This window comes from Choloepus didactylus, chromosome X (assembly GCF_015220235.1).
Source record: "Choloepus didactylus isolate mChoDid1 chromosome X, mChoDid1.pri, whole genome shotgun sequence".
Classification (NCBI taxonomy): domain Eukaryota; kingdom Metazoa; phylum Chordata; class Mammalia; order Pilosa; family Megalonychidae; genus Choloepus; species Choloepus didactylus.
Window position 1 is genome coordinate 164,690,669 of NC_051334.1, and position 23,232 is coordinate 164,713,900.

The 23,232-nt window shown below is 41.6% G+C and overlaps 1 protein-coding gene and 1 pseudogene across 1 annotated transcript in view; one reads left to right on the forward strand and one right to left on the reverse strand.

Annotated features, from left to right (window-relative positions):
* HS6ST2 (heparan sulfate 6-O-sulfotransferase 2) overlaps positions 1-23,232 on the reverse strand; it is a 447,470-nt gene that overhangs the window by 389,194 nt on the left and 35,044 nt on the right. The window lies entirely within an intron of this gene.
* LOC119523275 lies at positions 4,602-8,279 on the forward strand (annotated as a pseudogene).

Here is a 23,232-nt window from a genome sequence, read left to right on the forward strand (position 1 = left end):
ACTTTTCAAAACCCCAGCATTCTTGGCAGAAATTGACAACTCATCCTAAAGTTCATATGAGAATTCAAGGGATACTGAATAGTCAATACCATCTTGAAGAAGAACAAAGTTGGAGAACTCACACGCCCCAATTTCAAAACTTACTACAAAGCTACAATAATCAAAACAGGGCAGTATTGGCATAGGCTAGACATATAGAGCAATGGAATAACATTAAGAGTTCAGAAGTAAACCCTCACATTTATGGGTCAATTGATTTTCTACAAATGTGCTAAGACCATTCAATGGAGAAAAAAAATACTCTTTTCAACAAATGGTGCCAGGAAAACTGGATATCCTCAGGCAAAAAGATGGAGTTGGATCCTTAACTCACACCATATATATAAATTAACTCAAATGGATCAAATACTTAAATGTAAGTGATAAAACTATAAAACTCTTAGAAGAAAATACAAGTGGAAATACAACCGTATACAGGCAATGGTTTCTTAGATATGACACCAAAAACAAAAGCAACAGAAGAAAAAAATGCATAAATTGGAAGTCATTAAAATTTAAAATTTTATGTTTCAAAGAACACCATCAAGAGTATTAAAATGCAACCCAAGGAATGGGAGAACATTTCTGCAAATCATATATCTGATAAGAGACTTGTATCTAGAATATATAAAGCACTCTTACAACTCAACAATAAAAAGACAAATAAGCCAATTAAAAACAGGCAAAGAATTTGAATAGACAGTTCCCCAAAGAAAATATCCAAATGGCCAATAAGCATATGAAAAAACATTCTACATTATTAGCATCTGAGAAATCAAAGTCAAAACCACAATGGGATACCACTTCACAACCACTAGAATGATTATAATCAAAAAGATAATAACAAGTGTTGGTGAGGACGTGGAAAAATTGGAACCCTCATATACTGCTTGTAGGAATAAAAAATGGTGCAGGAGCTTTGGAAAACGGTCTACCAGATCCTCAAATGGTTAAACATATAACTCAGCAATTCCACTCCTAGGTATTTACCCAAGAGAAATAAAAATATATGTCCATGCAAAAACATTTACCTGAATGTTCATAACAGCATTATTAATAATAGCCAAAAACTAGAAAAAAATGTCCATCAACTAACAAGTGGATACAATACATCTATACACTGTAATTACATTCAGACATTAAAAGGAATGAAGAATTGATACATGCTACAACATGGACGAACTTCGAAAACCTTTTGCTATATGAAAGAAGCCAGTCACAAAGGACCACATATTGGATGACTATATTTATATGAAATGTCCAGAATAGGCAAAACTATAGAAACAGAAAGAAGATAAATTAGTGGTTACTTAGGGCTGGGAGAGATAGGAGGATTGGGAATGATGGCTAAGGAGTATGGCATTTCTTTGGGGGATGATGAAAATATTCTGGAATTGACTGAGATGATGGCTGCACAACTCTGTAAACGTACTAAAAACTGTTGAATTTTTATCCTTTACACGGGTGAATTATATTTGATGTGAATTATATCTCAATAAAGCTGTGTTATAAAAGGTAAAGTAGGAGAGTGGGGTTGAGAATACCATTAAACTGAGTTGTACATTGGGTGTTTGTGCCATTGCTTTCCTAATTTAGAAAGAGTGGGAGTGTTTCAAACACTAGACACATAGAAGAACCCCATTAGAAGCCCAATTTTGGAATTGGGCAGTTCCAACGTCTGCAGTGTGTTGGATTCCACCCAGCATGGATGGAGCCAATCACCGGGATATGTCTTTTCTGATTAGAAACAATGGGTAGCTAGGTGTGACATCCAGGCCCACAACTAACTGTGGTATTCTGCCTCAGCAAATCTTGCTCTAATTAAGTAAAATACTTTTAAGAATTGTAAGGCTACTACTACTCAGTTCTCTCAAAAGGGAGATGCCAAGACTTTGAGGCTTCAGAGTTTTCCAAAGTTATGTTAAACTGGTCCTTGATATGTAAATCCTGGTGGAGAAAGGTTTTTCAACTGTCAACTCTGCCTTGATTCAATTTATCTCATAGCCCAGTGGCTACACACTGGTGTATTTGTCACCAATGGAATTAGCAATGCAAGACTATATAGCAAGGCTAAATGCAAAGAGAGAAGCAAACACAATGCCTTTACTAAGGACTACTTATTTGAATTGTTTTAAAACACAAGTGAAGCTAAGGCAATCTTTTTTTTATGCAATTTTATTGAGATATATTCACATACCATACAATCATCCAAAGTGTACAATCAGTTGTTCACAGTATCATCATATAGTTGGGCTTTCATCACCACAGTCAATCTTTGAACATTTTCATTACTCCAAAAAATAAAATTAAAATTAAAAGAATATCCAAAACATCCCCTTCCCCTCCTCCCACTCATTGTTCATTTACTTTTTTCTAATACAGTTTTATTGAGATGTATTCACACCCCTACAGTCATCCACGGTGTGCAATCAGTCATTCACAGTATCATCATACATTTGTGCGTTCATCACCAGAATCAATTTTTGAACTTTTTCCTTACTCCAAAATAAAAATAAAAGCAAAAAAGAACCCCTAACTCTTTCCATCCCCTCCATCCCACCCTATTCTTCATCCAACTTTTGTCCCCATTTTTCCACTCATCTATCCATACACTGGATAAAGGGCGTGCAAGCCCCAAGGTTTTCATAATCACACTTTCACCCTTTGTAATCTACATTGTTATACAATTGTCTTTGAGAGTCAAGGCTACCAGGTTGGAGTCTGGTAGTTTCAGGTATTCACCTCTAGCTATTCCAATACATTAAAACCTAAGAGGTGTTATCTATATAGTGCATAAGAATGTCCACCAGAGTGACCTCTCGACTCCATTTGAAATCTCTCAGCCAATGGAACCTTAATTTGTTTCATCACTCTTCCCCCTTTTGGTCAGGAAGATTAAGGCAATCTTTTGCTTTATGAAAATAGAATGTTTTCCTGAGGCTGAGGAAGGTAGAGGGAAAGGGGCACACGTTGTGAAGTTGTCCTGCAAACCATAACAAATTGTCAGCTGTGGTTTAATACACAATCCAGATGGTCAGTTTTGTAATGATTTTACGTTTACAGTATCTTCTTTTTATCTTGGACATTGTATTTCACTTGGCAAGAGCTCATAGGCTGGTTTCTCTCCAGCCACTCTTCAAAGGCAAAAATGTACATTGCTTCATTTATGGTTTAATCTTGCTGTACAGAGCATTACTGCAGTAACAATGACTTCTCGGAATGACCTCTGCCCTGTGGTGAAGACCTTAAGTAGGTAGCATTTTCATGCATCATAATGTCACTAACGCCAATAACAGTCATCACTTAAATGATAGCTATAGAGGAGGTAGCAAATGAGGACATCAGACACAGTCACCCATTCTGCCCAAACTCCATTCTTAACTGGATAGATGACAATGTTAACACGAGTTCCTAATATATTCACGTTCACTCCGACCATTTGCTATCCTGGGATTTTGAAAGCCTTCAAATTTGGTCCTGAGACTTATAATGAAAGAACGTTATTCTTTTCTTTCCAACTCCTGTGAAAACTGGTTCCTATGACTCTTGACTGTCACCAATAGTTCCTGGGATTTCAGGTAGAGGATAAAATGCAGATCTAAACAAACCTGAAGATCCTATTTTAGTAAAGTGTTTTCTACTTTGTAGCTGGAGAAAATAATATCATAACCAACTCTTGTTCACCACTTTTGTATGGCCAACATTAAATAGCAAAGACTATAATCCTGAAAAGCACGATCACAAAGGAGAGCAAAAGGAAAAGGGAAGCACGGAACCTAGATTTGGGCTCCATTCATTTTTCTCAGTAGGCAAGGTGCAAGTCAACTTATATATGAGCTTCAAAGAGCCCTTTTTCCTTTAAACCACCGCAAAAGAACATCCTGGCAATCAGTACTACTGAGACTTTGGATTTTGTTCATGCCTTCATTAATCACATTGATGAAATTACAGTTGTGTTTGAAAGGGGGAAGATGGGCATGTTATGGGCATTAAAAATAAAACAGGAAAGTAAGACTTTCAGAGTCAAAGGCAAGTCCGTTCCAGAGCAGGAAATAAAATCCTTGCCTTCTATTACCTTATTCCAGGTCCTAACCCACACAGGGATGGGTTTATGTTGATGCATTTGCCTCTGTAAATACAAGTCTCTAATGGACACAGGAAAAATACTTCTAGGAATCTTCTAGCATTAAAACATTAAAAGTCTTAGAGGGGAAATATTTGTCAGTATTTTACCAGTAACTTGGTCTCACAGGCACTTAAAAGGCTGTTCCTAACTCATTTCCTTCCCATTGCTCCTGGCTACCTCTAATGCTCCATTGATCCATCCTGTTCTTACCAAAAACTCAGCAAGCAGGCCGCCCTCCAGTGCCCTGTTGGGCTGGCAGCAGGGCCAAGGGCACCAAAGGGAGACCACTCAGGAGCCAGCAGCTACAGGACAGCCTGGGGACAGCTGTGGCCCAGGCAGTCAGGTGCCCACCATGCAGGCCTCAGTGGTCAGAGAAGTCATTCAGAATTCAAAAGAAGTTCTGAGTTTATTGCAAGAAAAAAAAACCCACCTTTAAGCTAGTTCTTGCTATTATTCAGGCCGGTGATGATAATTTGATGCAGGAAATGAACCAGATTTTGGTCGAGGAGGTTGGCCTGAGCATCACTCAGATTTCCAGTGGTGAAGATAAGATTATAGCTGAACTCTTGAAGATTAATGAAGACTCCAGAATACATGGTCGAGCTCTTCTTACCTCCAAGAACTCATGTCAGAACAAAGTCCTCCTCAATGACTTGAAACCAAAGAAAGATGTGGATAGAGTGACAGATAGAAAACTGGAGGAGTTGGTCCATGGGGATATCCATGAGTGTTTTGTCTTACCTGTTGCCAGAACTGTTATTGAACTTCTTTAAAAGTCAGGTGTACATAATTACATGGAACCTTGAATAGGGAGTGAGATCTGGTTGGTTTGTACAGGTTAGTGTGAAACCCCGATAAATCCCAAAGTAATTTAGGCAGAGAATAAAAATGTATTTGCAAAGTCCCCTTGAGGGACTGGGGGCAAATGTGGAAATATTAAACTTCCCCACCTGGGAAATTCCTGATATTCTCTTAAGCATTGAGGACTACCAATTTGGTAGGCAGAGCCCTCAATCTTGGGGCTTGCCCTTATGAAGTTTGTTACTGCAAAGGAGAGGGTAAGTCTACTTATAATTGTGCCTGAGAGTCACCCCCAGAGAACCTCTTTTGTTGCTCAGATTTGGCCTCTCTCTCTAAGCCAACTCTGCAGGTAAACACACTGCCCTCCCCCCTACTTGGGACATGACTCCCAGGGGCGTAAATCTCCCTGGCAACGTGGGACATGACTTCTGGGAATGAGCCAGGTCCTGGCATCATGGGCTTGAGAAAGCCTTCTTGACCAAAAGGGGGAAGAGAAATGAAACAAATAAAGTTTCAGTAGCTGAGAGATTTCAAATAGAGTCGAGAGGTCATTCTGGAGATCATTCTTATTCATTACATAGATATCCCTCTTTAGTTTTTAGCGTATTGGAATAGCTAGAAGGAAATACCTGAAACTGTTGAACTGCAACCCAGTGGCCTTGATTCTTGAAGACAATTGAATAACTATATAGCATACATGGTATGCCCATGTGGTTGTGAAAACCTTGTGGCTCACACTCCCTATATCCAGTGTATGGACAGATTAGTAGAAAAACGGGGACAAAAATTAAATGAATAATGGGGGGGGATGGGATGTTTGGGTATTCTTTTTTACTTTTATTTGTATTCTTATTTTTAGTTTTGTTGGAGTAATGAAAATGTTCAAACATTGATCGTGGTGATGAATGCACAACTAAATGATGACATTGTGTACAACTGATAGTACGCTTTAGATGACTATATGCTATGTAAATATATCTCAATAAAAAAATCAAAAACAGAAAGTCAGGTGTAAACTTAAATGGAAAGAAGGTCTTGATAATAGGGGTCCACAGATCTTTGGAAGCTGTCCTTCAATGCCTGTTCTAAAGAAAAGGGCCCATGAAAGTAAGCTGCCAGTGGAAAACACCTCAGGTTCAAAGCAAGCTTCCTGAGGCTGACATAGTGGTCTTAGGCTCGCCCAAGCCAGAAGAGATCCCCCTTACTTGCATACACCTAGGAACTACTGTTTTCAGTTGCTCCCATGACTTTCTATCAAGGAAGCTTAAATGTGGTTCTTCTGGGGAACATGTTGGTGGTCTCACTGTAGAAGAAGATGTGAGCCTCCTTGCTGCAGCCCTGCAGATTCAGAACATGGTCAGTAGTGGGAGGAGATGGCTTTGTGAACAGCAGTACACAAAGTAGAGGCTGCCTGCAACTTCAGCCTCTCTCCCCAGTACCCAGTGACATTGAGATTTCCAGAGGACAGACTCCAAAACTTTGGATGTCCTTGCCAAGGAGATAGAATTGCTTGTGACGAAATTGAAATCTATGGCAAAAACAAACCCAAAGTGCTTTTGTCCCTGCTGCAAAGCTTAAAGGATCAAGCGGACAGAAAATATGTTTAGTCACAGGAATCACTTCTTGGAGAAGGGAGAAACACAGCTAGGATGGGCTGGTCCAGGCCCTGACCACACACCTCAACATCAACTCCTTTGCCTGACTCAAGGAGCCTTTGCAAGGACCAACTTTCAGAGTTAAAGGAGGAGCCATGGGTGACATACCCAGGTCTTCCCCATGGAGGCATTCTCCTAACTGGACACATCCATGCCATCATCACCACCAATAATTTGCTGGCGGCCATGATTGATACAAGGAATTTGTCTGAAAACATGCAAACAAATAAGGCTCTGTACAATCAGCTGGTTCCATCGGTGAATGGTACCTGAGAATTTTCAGAAATTCAACTTGCTCGACTGGAAAAAGAACTGGGAATAAATATGACTGACCCAAGCACGCTGACAGAAGAGGAGATGAACAAATCCCCCCCCCATCTCAACATCGACCCCTCAACTGTCACTTGGCCAAGAGTACTTACTATATACAAACGACCAGATTTCTACAGAAAATAACCATTGGGCAGGCAAGCACAAAGAAGGGGTTCTCCCACCAGGTGCAGTTTGACATCACTGTGGCCAGCGAGATCATGGGGGTGCTGGCCCTGACTCACAACCTCAAGGACATAAAAGAGTGGCTGGGGAGAGAGGTGATGGCCAGCGACAAGGACAAGCAGCCCATATTGGCCGATCATTTGAAGGTGACGGTGTTTATGAAAGACGCAATAAAACCAAATCTGTTGCAGACCCTAGAAGGCACACCTGTGTTTGTGCATACTGGTCCCTTTGCCAACAGTGCTAATGGAAACTCTACCGTGTTGGCTGACAAAATTGCTCTGAAATTGATTGGTCAAGAAGGATTTGTAGTAACTGAGGCTGGCTTTGGTGCTGACATCAGGATGGAGAAATTCTTCAACATCAAATGCCGAGCTTCTGGCTTGGAGCCCGATGTGATCGTGCTGGTGGCGATGATGCGAGCTGTGAAGATGCACAGAGGCGGGCCAAGCATAATTGCCGGTGTCCCTCTTAAAACAGACTATACAGAGCAAAGCATCCAGCTGGTGGCAGAGGGCTGCTGTAACCTGCAGAAGCAAATTCAGATTTCTCAGCTCTTTGGGGTCTGCACTGCAGTGACTCCAAATGTCTTCAGGACCGACACCTGTGCCTGAGAGTGACCCGGTGTGTGAGTTCACCAAGAGAGTGGATGATTCGATACCATTCCCTGCTACTACTGGACAGTGGGTGAAAAATGGTCTGTGGACTTGGTCAGGGGTGTGAGAGAAGCTGCAAACGAAAGAAACCATTTCCAGTTCCTGTATCATGTACAGCTTCCAATTGTGGAAAAGATAAGAAGCACTGCACAGGCAGTCTGTAGAGCCAAAAATATAGAACTCTCCCCTGAGGTACAATCCAAAGTATGGCATTACAATCAACAGGGTTTTGGAAATGTGCCCACCTGAATGGCAAAGGCCCACATTTCTCTGTCTTATGAACCTGACAAAAAAGGTTTGCCAAGGGACTTCATTTTACCAATCGGTGATGTCCAGGCCAGCACAGGCACTAAATTCATTTACCCTTTGGTCAGAGCGACAAGCACCATGCCAGGACTGCTGACCAAGCCCTGCTTTCATGATCTAGATCTTGACAAAGAAACAGAACAAGTTCCGATTGAACAGAACTTTCATATGACCCCATTCAGGCTCCTGAAACACAGATGACGCCTGGCCTTTGTGCTGCAGTTGGAGAAGAAAGCAAATTTGAAATATGTCTGTTATGCAATGCTGGAGAAATGAAGAAGTAGGCCAAAGATTAAAGATTTACTTTTCAATCAAGAGGAATTTTGTTTGTAACAGCGTATAATGTTCAGCAACAGGACCAAGTTTGAAAGAAACTAATTTATTTTCTGTTTCTGCAAAGTTTACATTATGCCCCACTGCTTACACTTCAGAATGTGTGTTTTATGGGGACCAAGGGATTAAAGAGTGTGAACTGAAAGGGAACGTTTTCCACCACGGAGTTTTATATTTTGTCTTTGAACTGAAAATAAATATGTACCTAGAAAAAAAAAAAAAAAAAACCCAAGCACAGAAAAAAATAAAAACAAAACACCTCTGCAGGCAAACAGCAAGTTTCAAGAGGAGTACAAATTCTCAGGTTAGATACACCAGCCAAGTAACAACCGCCCATTGGAAGGTTCCAGGCTGCAGTGGGTCTGTCACAGAATTACCTCCAAAAAGGCCTTATTCAATACCTCATTAACAGTCTCCAGTGTGAATCAACCTCTGGGCCTTTGCAATTGCTGTTTCCTCAGCCTGGACGTGCCTCAGCTTTTCCCTGGCTAGATCCTTCCCATAGTTCCTCAGATTTCAGCTCAAATTTAACCCCATTAAAGTAGCCTTTCCTGACCACCCCCCTCTAAAAGAGTTCTCTCCTCCTTCCTGCCACAAAACCCTCTATTACATACTCCTGTGGTTATGTCCACAGACTCTTAGAACCAAATAGATAAGCTCTAAATCCCAGCTCCTGCCACTCACTAGTGTGACCTTGGGCAAGTCACTTAATTCTCTGTCTCTTGATCCTCATCTGGGTTAACTCCATTACAGAGTCATTGTAAAGTTGAAAGGGGAATAATAAGCAATAGATTAAGAATGAGAAGGCATTCACTTTAGTCTCAATTCTGCAATCAACTACGGCCAATACCTTCCCTTCATGAAGCCTTGGTTTCTTCATCTGTTAAATGCAGTGATCGACTCCATGAGCTCTACAGCCTCTCCTAGCTGAGAGGTGCTGATACTCCATCAGGACAACCTGCATTTTCACACCCCAATCCCAAATTCCCAGCTGTCCTGATGTTGGTCCCAGGTTAGGATTTCAGGTAGCCCCCCGAGGTATGCCCTCCCTCTCTCAGGCACCACTCAATCCAACCCAATACAAGGCAGGTTTAAAAAACAGGCTGTGGCGTCCCAGCTGTAAATGAGGCTGGAGAGGTGTTCATTTTGCAATCAACAAAGGGGCCAGGGTCTTTACTGACCTCTGTGGTTTGTGGCCCAGAATTCAACCCTTTGAGATTGTGCTAACATTTCTCTTGTAACCTTCTTGCCAAATCCAAATATTCATCTTTTTTTTAAATTCAGTTTTACTGAGATATATTCACATACCATACAATCATCCATGGTGTACAATCAACTATTCACAGTGACATCATATAGTTTTGCATTCATCACCTCAATCTATTTTTGAACATTTTCCTTACACCAGAAAAAATCAGAATAAGAATAAGAAATAAAAGTAAAAAAGAACACCCAAATCATCCCCCTCCATCCCACCCTATTTTTCTTTTAGGTTTTGTACCCATTTTTCTACTCATCCATCCATACACTGGATACAGGGAGTGCGATCCACAAGGTTTTCACAATCACACTGTCACCCCTTGTAAGCTACGTTGTTATACAATCGTATTCAAGAGTCAAGGCTCCTGTGCTGGAGTTTCATAGTTTCAGGTATTTATTTCTAGTTATTCCAACACATAAAACCTAAAAAGTGTTATCTATATAGTGCATAAGAATGTCCACCAGAGTGACCTCTTGACTCCATTTGAAATCTCTTAGCTACTGAAGCTTTATTTCGTTGCATTTTGCAACCCCTTTTGGTCAAGAAGATGTTCTCAATCCCACGATGCTGGGTCCAGATTCATCCCCAGGAGTCATATTCCACGTTGCCAGGGAGATTTACACCCCTGGAGGTCAGGTCCCATGTAGGGGGGAGGGCAGTGAGATCACCTGCCAAGGCGGCTTACTTAGAGAGAGAGGGCCACATCTGAGCAACAAAGAAGCACTCAGGGGGAGACTCTTAAGCACAATTATAAGCAGGTTTAGCCTCTCCTTGCAGCAACAAGCTTCATAGGGGCCAGCCCCAAGACAGAGGGCTCAGCACATCAAGCTGTCAGTCCCCAATGTTTGTGAACTCTGTCCTTTCAGTTGATCCATTCTGGAATCTCCCAACCCATGATTTCATAAAGAGGTCTATTCTTCTTCTCCTCTTACCTCTTTCCTACCTCTCTTGGTGAACTAGCAGTCCCTACTATCCTGAGATGGCATCCTCCAAGTCTCAGTAATCCCTACTCAGTCAACCAGTGCTTAGGAACTCCAAACCCATGCCTGGTCCTATACAAGGATCTGAGAATACAGCCACAAAAACGAACCTAGTAGTGCCTGATTTGGGTTTGAGAAATATGTAACCCATGAAAAGCTGGTTCCACTAAATCAAACATGTTTATATACTGCCCTGGCGAATGGTAACCAATTAATCACCGCGTCTGTTTGCCCCCAACCCTCCCTCTGAAATGTCGTTCCTTTATCCACCCTTTTAAACTTTTGCTTATTAAGTGATCATGGAATTATTTCCATTGAATTCAATAAAACTCACTGATTAAATATGTTAACTTAGACAAATTGTGATTTTTTTTACTTCCAGAACAAAAGCACAACTATATATGTTTACTCCATTCTGCTCTTCCAAAGGGAGAAAAAGATAACTAACGTGCCAACGTGTTGCTAACGGTGACTGCTGACAGTATGCTTTCTATATGACATCATCACTTTAGCAATGCATATAACAAGGCCAGGGAGTTATGAAATCCATTGACAATTACCACCCTGATAATCTACTCGAGACCAAGGGAAAGGGGGCCCTCATCTGACAAGCACCAAAATTCATGTAACTATTGGCTCTGTAGCCTGTTTGTGTTCAGAACTGAGGGAAATCACAGCTTGTAAAATTTCAGCCTCACTACCAAATGTGAATTAGAATCTTAAGCTTGTTTGCCGAGCGGTGTACTTACAAATGTGGGCTTTGGCTTTTTTTTTTTTATCCCCCTTAAACTAAGTGAAATTAGCATCAGCTTGCCGGCTTGGTAGATGGAAACCCTCTATTCATCCACAAAAAGGAAACTCGGCGGGGAGTGGCAGGACTATTTTCCAGGCAGCTAACCTACCAACACTGAAGGGCTCCAGGCCAGCGCTGAAAGGGTTTGACTCCTTGGCATGACCAAATCTTTGCCTTCTGAACCTCAATGGACATCCAAAAGGCCTGTTGAGCTGTGCCTGCACTCCCAAACACAGAGCTGGCACCAATTCCACTCACAAAAGGGACCAAAAAAGTGGTAGGCTTTTTGTTTGTTCCCACTACTTTTTCTTTAGATATTAACATTTATAAACATCACTATGCCAGCTCAAAAAAATGATCTACCATTTAATACTTTGAAATAGTGACATGGCTCCATTACTTTTCTAAAGGAAAGGCATATTTTAAAAAGGGAAAACTGGGCAACACTGAGAAGTAGCCAAGTGAATTGAGTCCTTGAGACTCTTGTAACCAGCCTGAACTGCAGACAGATTACCCAGGACAACAGCTAATCCCCACATTAGCCACTGGCCCATCATAAGACTCGCCTTTTGGGGCTAGCCCCAGCTCTTCTGTGGTTTGGCTCTCTCAGTGGTAGCTCAGAAAACAATGCCATTGGCCATGAGCCTACTGTTGAACTTTAGCTCCCCCTATTACTATAAACACCGGAGGCTCAGTATAACACTGTTTTCAGGGCTCACATTATGGCAACAACTTGTAGATGAACTCACCCAGTGACTCGGGGCTTCTGTGACATTGGTGACTCAACCTCCCCGGTGGGGATGGGATGCATTCAATAGTCGAATGGTGTTTCTGCAGGCCTCCAGTGAATATGTCTTTTCTCCAGACTTAATCTTTAGCTTCATGTTTTGCTTTGGCATGTAACGACATTGAATGACTAAGTCAGGACCCATGGATGGGCATCTCATTTCCATTACTATCTGCATGATTTTAAGAGCCAGTCACTTATCCTCCCTAAGTATCAGTTTTCTTGCCCATAGAATGGAGAAATGGTAACAACAACAACAACAACAACAACAATAATATCCTCTTTGGCCCATATCACAAGACATGAAAAAGAAGGAAGGAGAGGTTGTATGTAAAGCTGCTCAGTAAATTGCAAAGGGCTGTAGTGATGTAAAATGTTATTGTTGCTAACTTTTAATAAGACGAGTTTAAGTTTCCTATATGCAAACCAAATGGTGGCAAAGGAAAGTTCACTGGCTGGAAATGAAATATGGCTGTGGACCAGAAGTAGCATGACATTGGGAAGAGAACCTAACTGACAGTCAGGAGGCCCAAGTTCTGGTCCCAATCCTGCTGTCACCTAACGGTATGACCTTCTCTTCTCTGGACCTCTGCAGAAGGTGCTGGCTGGATTACGTCCATTTTCAAACTCTGTAAGAGCAGAACTCTTCTGTCACATGCAATCATCAGTGTAGACCCAACGTGTAAAACAGAACAAAGAAATAACTTTCTTCTAATTGTGTAAACACCCACTGTTTGGCAGAAACATATTGCCTTGATTTTAAGATGGACTGTATTTATTCACAGTTCACATAGTAAATAAAGATGGGTCTTAGAATGATTGTGTACAGTCTTTTAATATTCCTGACGTGCTGATACTATATCAATGGTGCAAAATACAAATGAGGAAAACTTAGCATCAAGGACATATGGTAATTTGGAGTTTCCCTGACTTTGATGTTCCTTCTCCAAACACTTGGGTTCTTGGAACACAGCTTGAAAACCACTGGACCAGAAGGTTTCTAAGGGGCCATTGTAAATCTGGCATTCTGTGGTTTGAATACCACACATAACTGTTAGGAATGCTGCCAAGGTTCTATCCAAGTATATTCAATGAGTGACCGTGTTGGAAGACATTTCTTGTATGACTAAAAAGAGCAGTTCTGGAAGCAATTCTCAAAGAGCACTTCCCAAAAGATTAGAGCCACCTCTGCATCAATGGAAATGTTTTGTATCCTCCCAAAGCAAATTCTCCAAAGATGCACCTCTCATTTGGAGCCACTGTTGATTAAATGGAGCCATGTCAGTTAGCACTATGCACAAGGGAATTTGTTTTCGCGTTAAAGTGAGAAAAGCTGTGGCAAAAGGGCTGGGCCTGCCTGGCCATGGACAAATGGGGGAAGCAAAATCCCATTTAGCTAAAGTGCAGCTGATAACCACGACACCCACCCACCCAGGTGTGCACAGCCCTTTACTGTGTGCAAAGCACATTTATGTCCTTGGTCTCCTCTGATGCCTCCACATAAGCCTGGGAGGGTAAGGAAGGCAAGCAAGTTCCACTCCCCATTTTAGAGGTGAGAGAATCAAGGACCAGACAAATGAAATAAATTTCCCAAAGTTGTCCAGCTAGGAAATGGTAGAGCTAGGACTCAAACTGCTTCATCTGGAGTTGGAATACACATCATTTTCTACTGCACTTGCCTGCCTCTAGTCCTTAGATTCTAGAGTCCCCAAACAACCTTAGCCCTGCTTAGGGTGCTTGGGGGTCAGGTGCATTTTAAAAGATGGGCTTGTTTGGGGGATAATACCACTCTCTCCATACCACTCTGTCTACCAGGTGTAGAGGGCTTAATTTCTTTGATCTGTATCTCCCCTTTGATATTAACAGGACCTCTGAAGATTTTCCAGACTGTCCAGTCTGGAAGAGTCAGCCACAGAGAGAGCTTAATTCAGCCAAGGCAAAATGACAGCATAAAACCTGAGAGGCAGGCTTGCCAGGAGGATCAGGCTCATCTTTCTGACTGCCAGAGGTGGTTGGAGGGTGTTCCAGTTTGCTAATGCTGCCGGATTCCAAAATACCAGAAATGGATTGGCTTTTATAAAGGAGGTTTATTTGGTTACAGTCTTAAGGCCATAAAGTGTCCAAGGTAAGGCATCAACAATAGGGTACCTTCACTAAAGAACACCAATGGCGTCTGGAAAACCTCTGTCATCTGGGAACGCACAGGCACATGGCTGGCATCTGCTCCGGAGTTCTGGTTTCAAAATGGCTTTCTCCCAGGACGTTCCTCTCTAGGAGTCTGGGGGCGTTCTCTTAGTTTCACCCAGGCAAACTCCAGACTAGCAAAAGTCCACTTTCAATGTCCGTCTCCAAAATATCTCTCTTGGCTGCAGGTGCTCTCCAAAATGTCCCTCTCAGCTGCTCTGAGATCCTTCTGTTTGTGAGCTCTTTTATAGGACACCAGTGATTAAATCAAGACTCACCCTGAATGGGCGGGGCCATATCTCCATGGAAATTATCCAATGAAACATTTCACTCATAGTTGATTGAGTCACATCTCCATGGAAACAATCAAAGGATTCCAACCTAATCAACACTAATACATCTGCCCCCACGAGACTGCATTAAAGAATAGGGACATAATATATCCAAACTAGCACAGAGGGCTAGGACACTTTGGACTGAAAGCTGCTGGCTTTATAAACAGGCCATGAACAGGCAAAAATTTCAAGATGGAGGACATTTCCCCCAACCCCTTCCCCAAAAGAAAGCCTTTGGGAAGTGCAGTTCAATTGAAGCTCATTTGAGACCTCCTTGCAATGTCATCAGGTAAGACACGGTTTCTCTTTCTGGCTGAAGAGCTCTGCCGACTGCTCTGTTTTCTCTGAAAAAAAAAAGCCCCACAGCCCACCTACAGAAAGCCACAGTCACCTCAGTTTGATGGTCCCTGTTCTGCACACAAATGACAGGGCACCTCAGAATAAATGACCTGCTGAAGGCAGCAAACTTCTGATCCCACATTCAAAATGACCCAAGCTTACACTGCTTCTTTACACATTCAGTCCTTAATTTTCCATGCTGTGCCTGTGCCTTCCCAGGAAGGGAACGATATCAAGGACAGTCTGGAAAAGGAGATAACGAAAGAATAATTGATACTGGATGGTCGACTGTATTGGATGATGTTTTACAAAATTACCTTCTCCAATTATGATTTCTTTAACACATCATGGAAATGAGCAGCTGTTCCCGAAGTTTCCCCTGGTTTAGCAGTGGCAGGGAGCCTTTAAGGAGGCTTGAGCTATGGGGGGAGGGGTGCTTCTGACCAGTCCCCATGTTTAACCAATAGCCAACTAGGCCAAGCCCAGCTGGACCTCTGCAAGACAAGTAACCCATACAACTGAAGGTGAATATGTTAGCACTGTGGCTAATCCCTTAATGCAAGTGGCTAGATTATTTGCTTCATGCTATATGCAAAACCTTAGGTGAATGTAATAATTGAGGATAAAATACGAGATGTGGTTTTCAAATTTGCTACACCATAAAGTCTCTGCTCTGAATGAGCATATTTTCTGTGATAAAATTTTTCATTTGGGGACTTCTAAGAAGACAGAGGACAGCAGCACAGAGTTCTAATGGCCTAAGGAAAACCCTCCATAATTTTTCTTGAAATACAATGTAGGTTTCACGTTATTCCTTGCACCTTATGGGAGCTGAAAACTAAAGAAAATGTGAAATCATTGAAAAATGGTATTTGCGCAGATACCGTTCCCCAGCCTCCCCCCCCTCCCCGCTACAACCCTCCCAATTATGCATGTAAAGGTACAGTTTTAACAACTTTGATCTTCCATTAGAAAATTCCTTCAAGTCAAATGCACTTCATTTTCCCCTCACTCTGGAGTTTTAAGTGGCTATTTTGAGATCTAAGCAGAACAGGGCGCTCAGGCTGTAAAACAGCCATCCGAGGTGTGATTGCTCTACCATTTGGAATGCATTTCACTGGGAAAATTTCTGTCCTTGGAAGCACTTCTTCCCACTGAACTGAAAAGAAGCTGCCTGAACACATTTGAAAACCTGATTTACCCTTTAAGATCTCATTTGATTGATCTTCCCAGCACTTCTGTCTAGAGAGAGCCAGCTGTAAGCATTAGTCAGCATATGGAAAACCCTGGAAAGATGAACAAAGAACAATCCCTGAGATGAGATGCTAAATTAAGGGGCGGGGGGGTGCAAACGACCAAATGTCGACAGAGCTCAGCATTCTCGTCTGAATGTGGACACACTCTCTTGTGTGAGAGCCAAAGAAAGAAAGAGACAGAGAGAAGGGGCTGGCTGAAGCCTGGGAAGTGACAGAGAGGTAAGGATTCCTGAGATAGATTGTCCCCCACCTCCTACCCCCGCCCCCAAACACAGCGGGCTGCTTGGTTAAAGCCCAATAAAAATCCCTAATCCTGGAAGCAGGTCCACAGGTCTGCAGCAGCCACCCCAGGCACTGTGGCAAGACAACTAGGTCCTTTTCCCAGGACAGGTTCACTTATCAGTGAGGCTTACTCCTCAACGCAAATGTTCACACACTCACCATCCACCAAACCCCAGATGAAAGCACAGTAAGAGAAAGCTGAAAGCAAAAGGAAATTGCCAACGACCTTTTAGGTATGGGATTTGTAACAAAATGCTGCTTGATGTACAGTAAAAATTGCAGTAATTCAAATGATAAAGGAATGTGAACAAGAAATTTGGGACTAACTGAGCCCAAACTAGCTAATATTTTGATTCGATAACAGTGAGGAATCTCATCTGCCAGAGAATCTGAAAGAAAGGGCATCAAGTTATGGGGTTTTACTATAAATGAAATGAAAAGGCTGATTTGACTGTCTGGTCCAGGAGTTGACAGTCCTAACATGTTGAGGGCCTGGCTGGCTGGCTGGCTGGGTGACTGACTGGTTGACAGGCTGGACAGGCAAATGGATGGATGGATGGATGGATGGATGGATGATGGATGGATGGATGACCAGTTGGCTTGCCAGACAGGTGGATGGATGGATGTGTGGATGGAACAGCATACGTAGGCAGTCCTGTCTGCATGGGTTGACTGCTAATACTGGCCCATTACTACTCTGAGTCCCTGGCTCCTCAGATCTGACATTGCTTTGCCCCTGCCTCTGCTCCCACCCAATAAAAGGCAATGTCGCCAGAGAAACTGTTGCCTTACCCTACATTGAAGGGAATGACATGACTAACTAGAGATATATTTGAGAAAGATCACCTTGGCTGCTATGTAGAGAATGGAGTGGAGGGAAAAAAGCCAGAGAGACTAGATGAAAGGCTATTGCAATAATCCGTGCAAGAAATGATGACTGCTTCAGTTAAAGCTGTAGCAACAGAAACAGAGATGAATGGTCAGAGTTGGCACAGAGGAGACAGTCAAACCCACCTGATGATGGATTGGATTTGGGAGGTGAGGAAGAGAGAAGGATCTGGACCCTAGCTCCTCAAAGTATAGTCCATAGATCAGCAGCACTAGCCTTACCTGGGAGCTTGTTAGAGAAGTAGACTCTCTGGCCCCACCCCAGACCGAATGAATCAGGATCTGTAGCTTAATAAGATCCCCAGGTGATTTGTGCACACATTTAAGTTTGAGAAATGCTGGTGTAGAGAATGCTGGGGTTCCTGGAAAGATGGCTATGGCACCATCCACCAAAAGACATAAAATGGGGTTTGGCTCATGACCGGGTTGAATTCATGGTGCTTGAAAGTTATTACTTTGTTTATTCAATAAATATGAATTGCCTCTTGTGGACAAAGGCACTGGGAACGCAGACATGAAAAATATAGTCCCTGGCCTTAGAGAGTTCACATCTGATCAAACAAATTTTAAAGAAACAGGCAATTATACTATAACATGGTGTGTGCCATGTTTGAGGTGTTCACAGGCTACAAGTTGGGCACATCATCCAAAAGACTGTTGACCTTTCTGCTTTCATCCTGGGGTCAAGAGCCAGGCAGAACAATGCCTGGGCAGGTTCAGGCTGAACATGGACGACTGCTCAAGTCAAGGTTCTCCAGGGACACAGAACCAACAGGATACACACACACACACACACACACACACACACACACACACACACACAGAGAGAGAGATGCATGTGTACACATGTATGTATATGTGTGTATGTATATATGTGTATATATATATGTGTGCGTGGATATATATATATAGTATGTAAACATTATGAGATTTATTATAGGAATTGGCTCATGCAACTGTGGGGATTGGCAAGCTCCAATTCTGTAGGGTAGGCTAAAAATTGTGAACTCCGAAGAAGGTTTTGATTAATTCCCCAAGAGAAGCTGGCTGGCTGAGGTAGAGATGGAAATTGTTTTTTTCTGGCTGCTGGAATCATCAATTCTCCCTTGAAGAACTTCAATGAATTGCATGAGACTTTTCTCGTTGATGAAGGCAATTTCCTTTGTTGATTGTAAATGTAATCAAACATAGATGCAAACAACTGACTAATGATTTAAATCCAAGAAATACCCTCACAGTAAGAGGAATCAGGCCCGTGCTTGCTTGACCAAACAAACGGACACCATAACCTAACCAAGCTAACACATGAACTTAATCAACAAAGTTGGTAAGAAGCAAACATCAACATTCTGCCAGACATGTCAATGACTTAGTCAGGTCTCCGGGCTTTTCCTACAAAAATGTGTGATTGGAGGTAAGAGGTATGAGAATATGTTATGCAGTAAATAACTTGGCTCATCAGATGCTGATGAGGTATCATTTGTATCTGCTGCCTTACAGGTCAAGTCTCTGAAAGAAGTGAAATCAGAAAACTATAGATAATAGAGCAGCAGTTTTGTTTTAACCAGTAAGCACTCTTTAAAAAACTAACTAGAGAGATAGAGAGAGCAGCACTCCGGCTCAACCAAAAAAGTTTTTCTTTGTTCACAAGTTCCCACTGATGCTGGTTGCTTCCATTTATCCCACCGTTTCAAGTTCAACTCATTGCCGACAAATTAGCAAAAGCCATTCGAGCCACAGGACCATGGTCCTTGTCCAAAGCTGACCATCATTTCAGTGGTCCCCTTCCGCTGGCAGACCAACACCTTCCTCTAAGATTTCTTTAATATCCTCTTTTCCATCTGTTTACAGATGTCACTAACCCCTGATATTTGGCCTGCCTGTTTTGCTCTCCCAATGATTCATATTTTGGCAATATATTTATACCTGCAAAACCATAGGCTCTATTTAATTAGCAGCATATTTCTCAATAGAGCTCAAAGTGCTTTTAAGGCATGATCTAATTATCAGTGCAGCATTTCCATGAGCTCAGTGATTATAGATATTCATTTCTGCATCATCATTAAGGAGACTGAAGCAGAGAGCACTTTAGGGCTTTTGTACAGAGTCATCGAGCTGAGCAGGGAATGGAAGAAGGGATGGTGATGACCACTGCAGGCCCTCCCCATATGTAACAGCATTTATAAATAGATTCCTCAGATGTGCAATAAAAAAAAAAAACAGATCTCTAGGCATTAGGAAATGCCCATAGAGCTCCACAAAATATTTGCAGTGTTTGGATTTCTGCAAAAATGTAATTTTCCCCCTCTACATCCAACACTAGATTGAATATCTTGCAAAGATGACAAGACTCCTTACAATAACTATTCCCCAGTTAAAGCTCATCATCGTAAGCCCTGTCTTCAGCTGACCCACATCATCAGAGGCAAGCTACAAAACCTAAAATCCTGCAGGTATGGCACATTAGCTGAGCCTTGCCTCTTCCCAATAAATCCAGCTCAGGTTAGAAACCAAGAATATTTATGGGACACATTGACACCACTAATAAACTACAAGCTTCAGCCAATATACCAAAAATCAGCTAATACGATTGTTTTGAGACCATTAAAACATCTCAAGGTAAAGGAAAGAGCAACAAAGTCATGACAGTTGACACATTTCAGGTTTTACAAAAGCATATTTGAAACAGTGGGTGAGTCATCAACAAATACCGTCAAATGTGCTCCTATAATATTGGGGCAAAAAAATCGAATAAAATCGAATAGAGAAGTCAATTCTTGGTTAGCCTGAAGTTTAAAAAATAGAAGCCAATAACCACCCAAAAATATTCTTTGTTATTAGGAGAAAATGGATAAAAGAGTTAATTTTTTCTTTTTTTATTAGAGAAGTTGTGGGTTTACAGAAAATGTATGCATGAAATACAGGATTCCCATATACCTCCCCATTATTAACACCTTGCATTGGTATGGAATATTTGTTACAATTGATGATAGCATGTTTTTATAATTGTACTATTAACTCTAGACCATGGTTTAACTTAGGATTCACTGTTTGTGTTGTGCAGTTCCATGGATTTTCAAAAATTTTTATTCTAGTAACATACATACAACTTAATTTTAAGTAACACAACACATTCTGATATTAGCAACAATCTCACAGACATTTTAACACTTTGGCACTTTGAAATGAAAGCAGAAATTTTATAAGTTTTAAATAATATTTAAACAATTTATACTTTATAAAGTCTTTCAGTGACTTTATAACATTTTACCTTGTAACAATGCAGTAAGGTAGCATCCCCATTTCACAGAGGAGAACACTGAGGCTCAGAACTAGGTGAGGTCATTTGCCCCAAATTTCACAATTAATAAGTGAAAGAGCCACGACTCGAGCCCTGATCTGTGAGACCCCAAGTCCTGAAGTGAAGAACAAATAGTTGATTCAAGATTCCTGAGGATAAACATCTCCATTAGTAATTTAGCCAATTAGAGCTAATGATTACAATATTAAATTTTTAACACTAAGGATGTCATTCTCACTTCTCCATTGGGAAGAATTCTTGGGAGGAATGCGCATTTGCTCCCCGATGCACTTGGACATGGTTTATGTAACAGGAAGTAATTGGCATCCAAATCCCAGGCCTGAGAGGGGCTCACTGAGGCCCTGCCCCCTGGGCCTGCACATCATTCTGCACAGCTTCCCCTTGTCAATCCACTCTAAGGTTCAACATCCTATCAGTCAAGAACTCCCTCTTCCCATCCTTTCTGTTATCATTTAGGTCAAATTTCTCTGATTTGTCCTTCAGCAACTAGTGAGGCCCACTGGTGAATATATTGCAAATAAAATTTACTTTTTGCATATTGAGAAATTATTTTAAATGAGATGAGATAAAACACCTTATGAATCCCAGTCTATAGTCTGTAGTCCTGAACTCCCAATCCGTATCTCCACTGCCTGTGGCCATCTCAACATGGTGGCCACGCAATCACCTGAAATTCCACATGTGCAAAACTAGACTCAACTCCATCACCCACCCCCACCCCTACCAAAAGCTCCTTCTCCAGTCTTCCCAAGCTAAAAATCTTGGAGAAACATGATTGCTCCCTCAAACCCATCAGTACTGCATTCTTTTATTCTTCCTTTTCAATACCTCTGGAATCCATTCACCTCTTGGCAAACTCACAGCCACTCCACTAAGCCAAGCCACTATCCTCTCTCCCAGGATGATTCCACAGCCAGCTCACTGCACTCCCTGCCGTTTTCTTGCCCCTCTCCACTCCCTTCTCCATTCAGCAGCCAAAGTGATTTAGCAAAAACACAAGTCAAATCACGTTACTCCCTTGCTTATGGAGCTCCACTTTCTTCACACTGCTCTCAGGATGAAGTCCAAAACACTGCATGCATTCTCAGGCTCTATGTGCCCTCTACACCTCTGTGTCACGGATCTCAATCCAACCCCTAAGTCCAAGTCACACTCCCTCTTGCAGCTGTGTCTTTACGACATGGTGCTTCCTGAGGGTTCTCCCTGTTCCTTGCCTGGCTATGTGGATCCTTGGAGAATCGATAGATCCTTCCATTGTTTGAAAGCCCCTTCTCTCCATCCTAACTGCAACTTGTACTCACCTTAACCATGATGTTGCTCACTCTATTTGCTTGTTTGTCTTCCCTCACTAGTCTAAAAACACTCCAAAGCTAGTTCCTATGGCACTGCCATTCCTATGACCCTAAAACCTAACACAGTAACCAGGTACTGTAATGGTAGGGTCCATCACATAATAGGAATGAATTAATTAAGGGGAATGAATACAACTTAGTCAAAATAGGCCACGCTACTGGTTCTAACAGTGTCAATCTAACTTTATCAGTAGAATTTGTTTCTGTTCATGCTGAGCTTGTAGCACCAGAAGAGCCTCCCAAATCATACATCATCCCAACTCTTCAAAAGCCAAATATTTGCAAAGGCAAAGGAAGGACAGATGCAACCAAAGGAACAAAAAGTTGGAGCATATTTGATAAAAATATACGGATTTCAGAAATATGAACCCTGGACGTAAAGAAAACGGGAGCACTGAAGCCCTTGATATATGGAGCAATTTACTTGATAACAGGAGGTTACTGAACTAAAACAAGTGTGTAATACTGTATTCCTCAGAGGCTTAAACAGCCAATTAACAAAAGAAACTTGAAGACATATCAATAGACATTATGCAACCTGAAGCAGGGAGAGAAAGAATGCAGAAAAATGAACAGAACCTCAGAGAAATGTGGGACACCATAATGTAGTATACACATAACAAAAGTACTGGAAGGAGAAAGAAAGGCAAAGGAGTTGGAAAAGTATTCAAAGAAAAAAATGGCTAAAAACTTCCCAAGTTTGATGAAAAGCATTAATCTATACATCCAAGAAGCTCAATGAATTCCAGGTAGTAAAAACAAAAAGAGATTCGCATGTATATCTATCATATATAGAGAGCATATATATCATATTTATGTATATATATCATACCAAATGTGCTGAGAGAGGGAAATCTTTAAAACTACAAGAGAAAAATAACTCATCACATACAAGGGAACCCCAATAAGATTAACAGCTAACTTCTCATCAGACACAACAGAGAACAAAAGGCAGCAGGATGACATTCAGAACACAGAAAGAAAAAAAACCTATCAAATAAGAATCTTCTATCTAGCAAAACTATCTTTGAAATATGAAAGT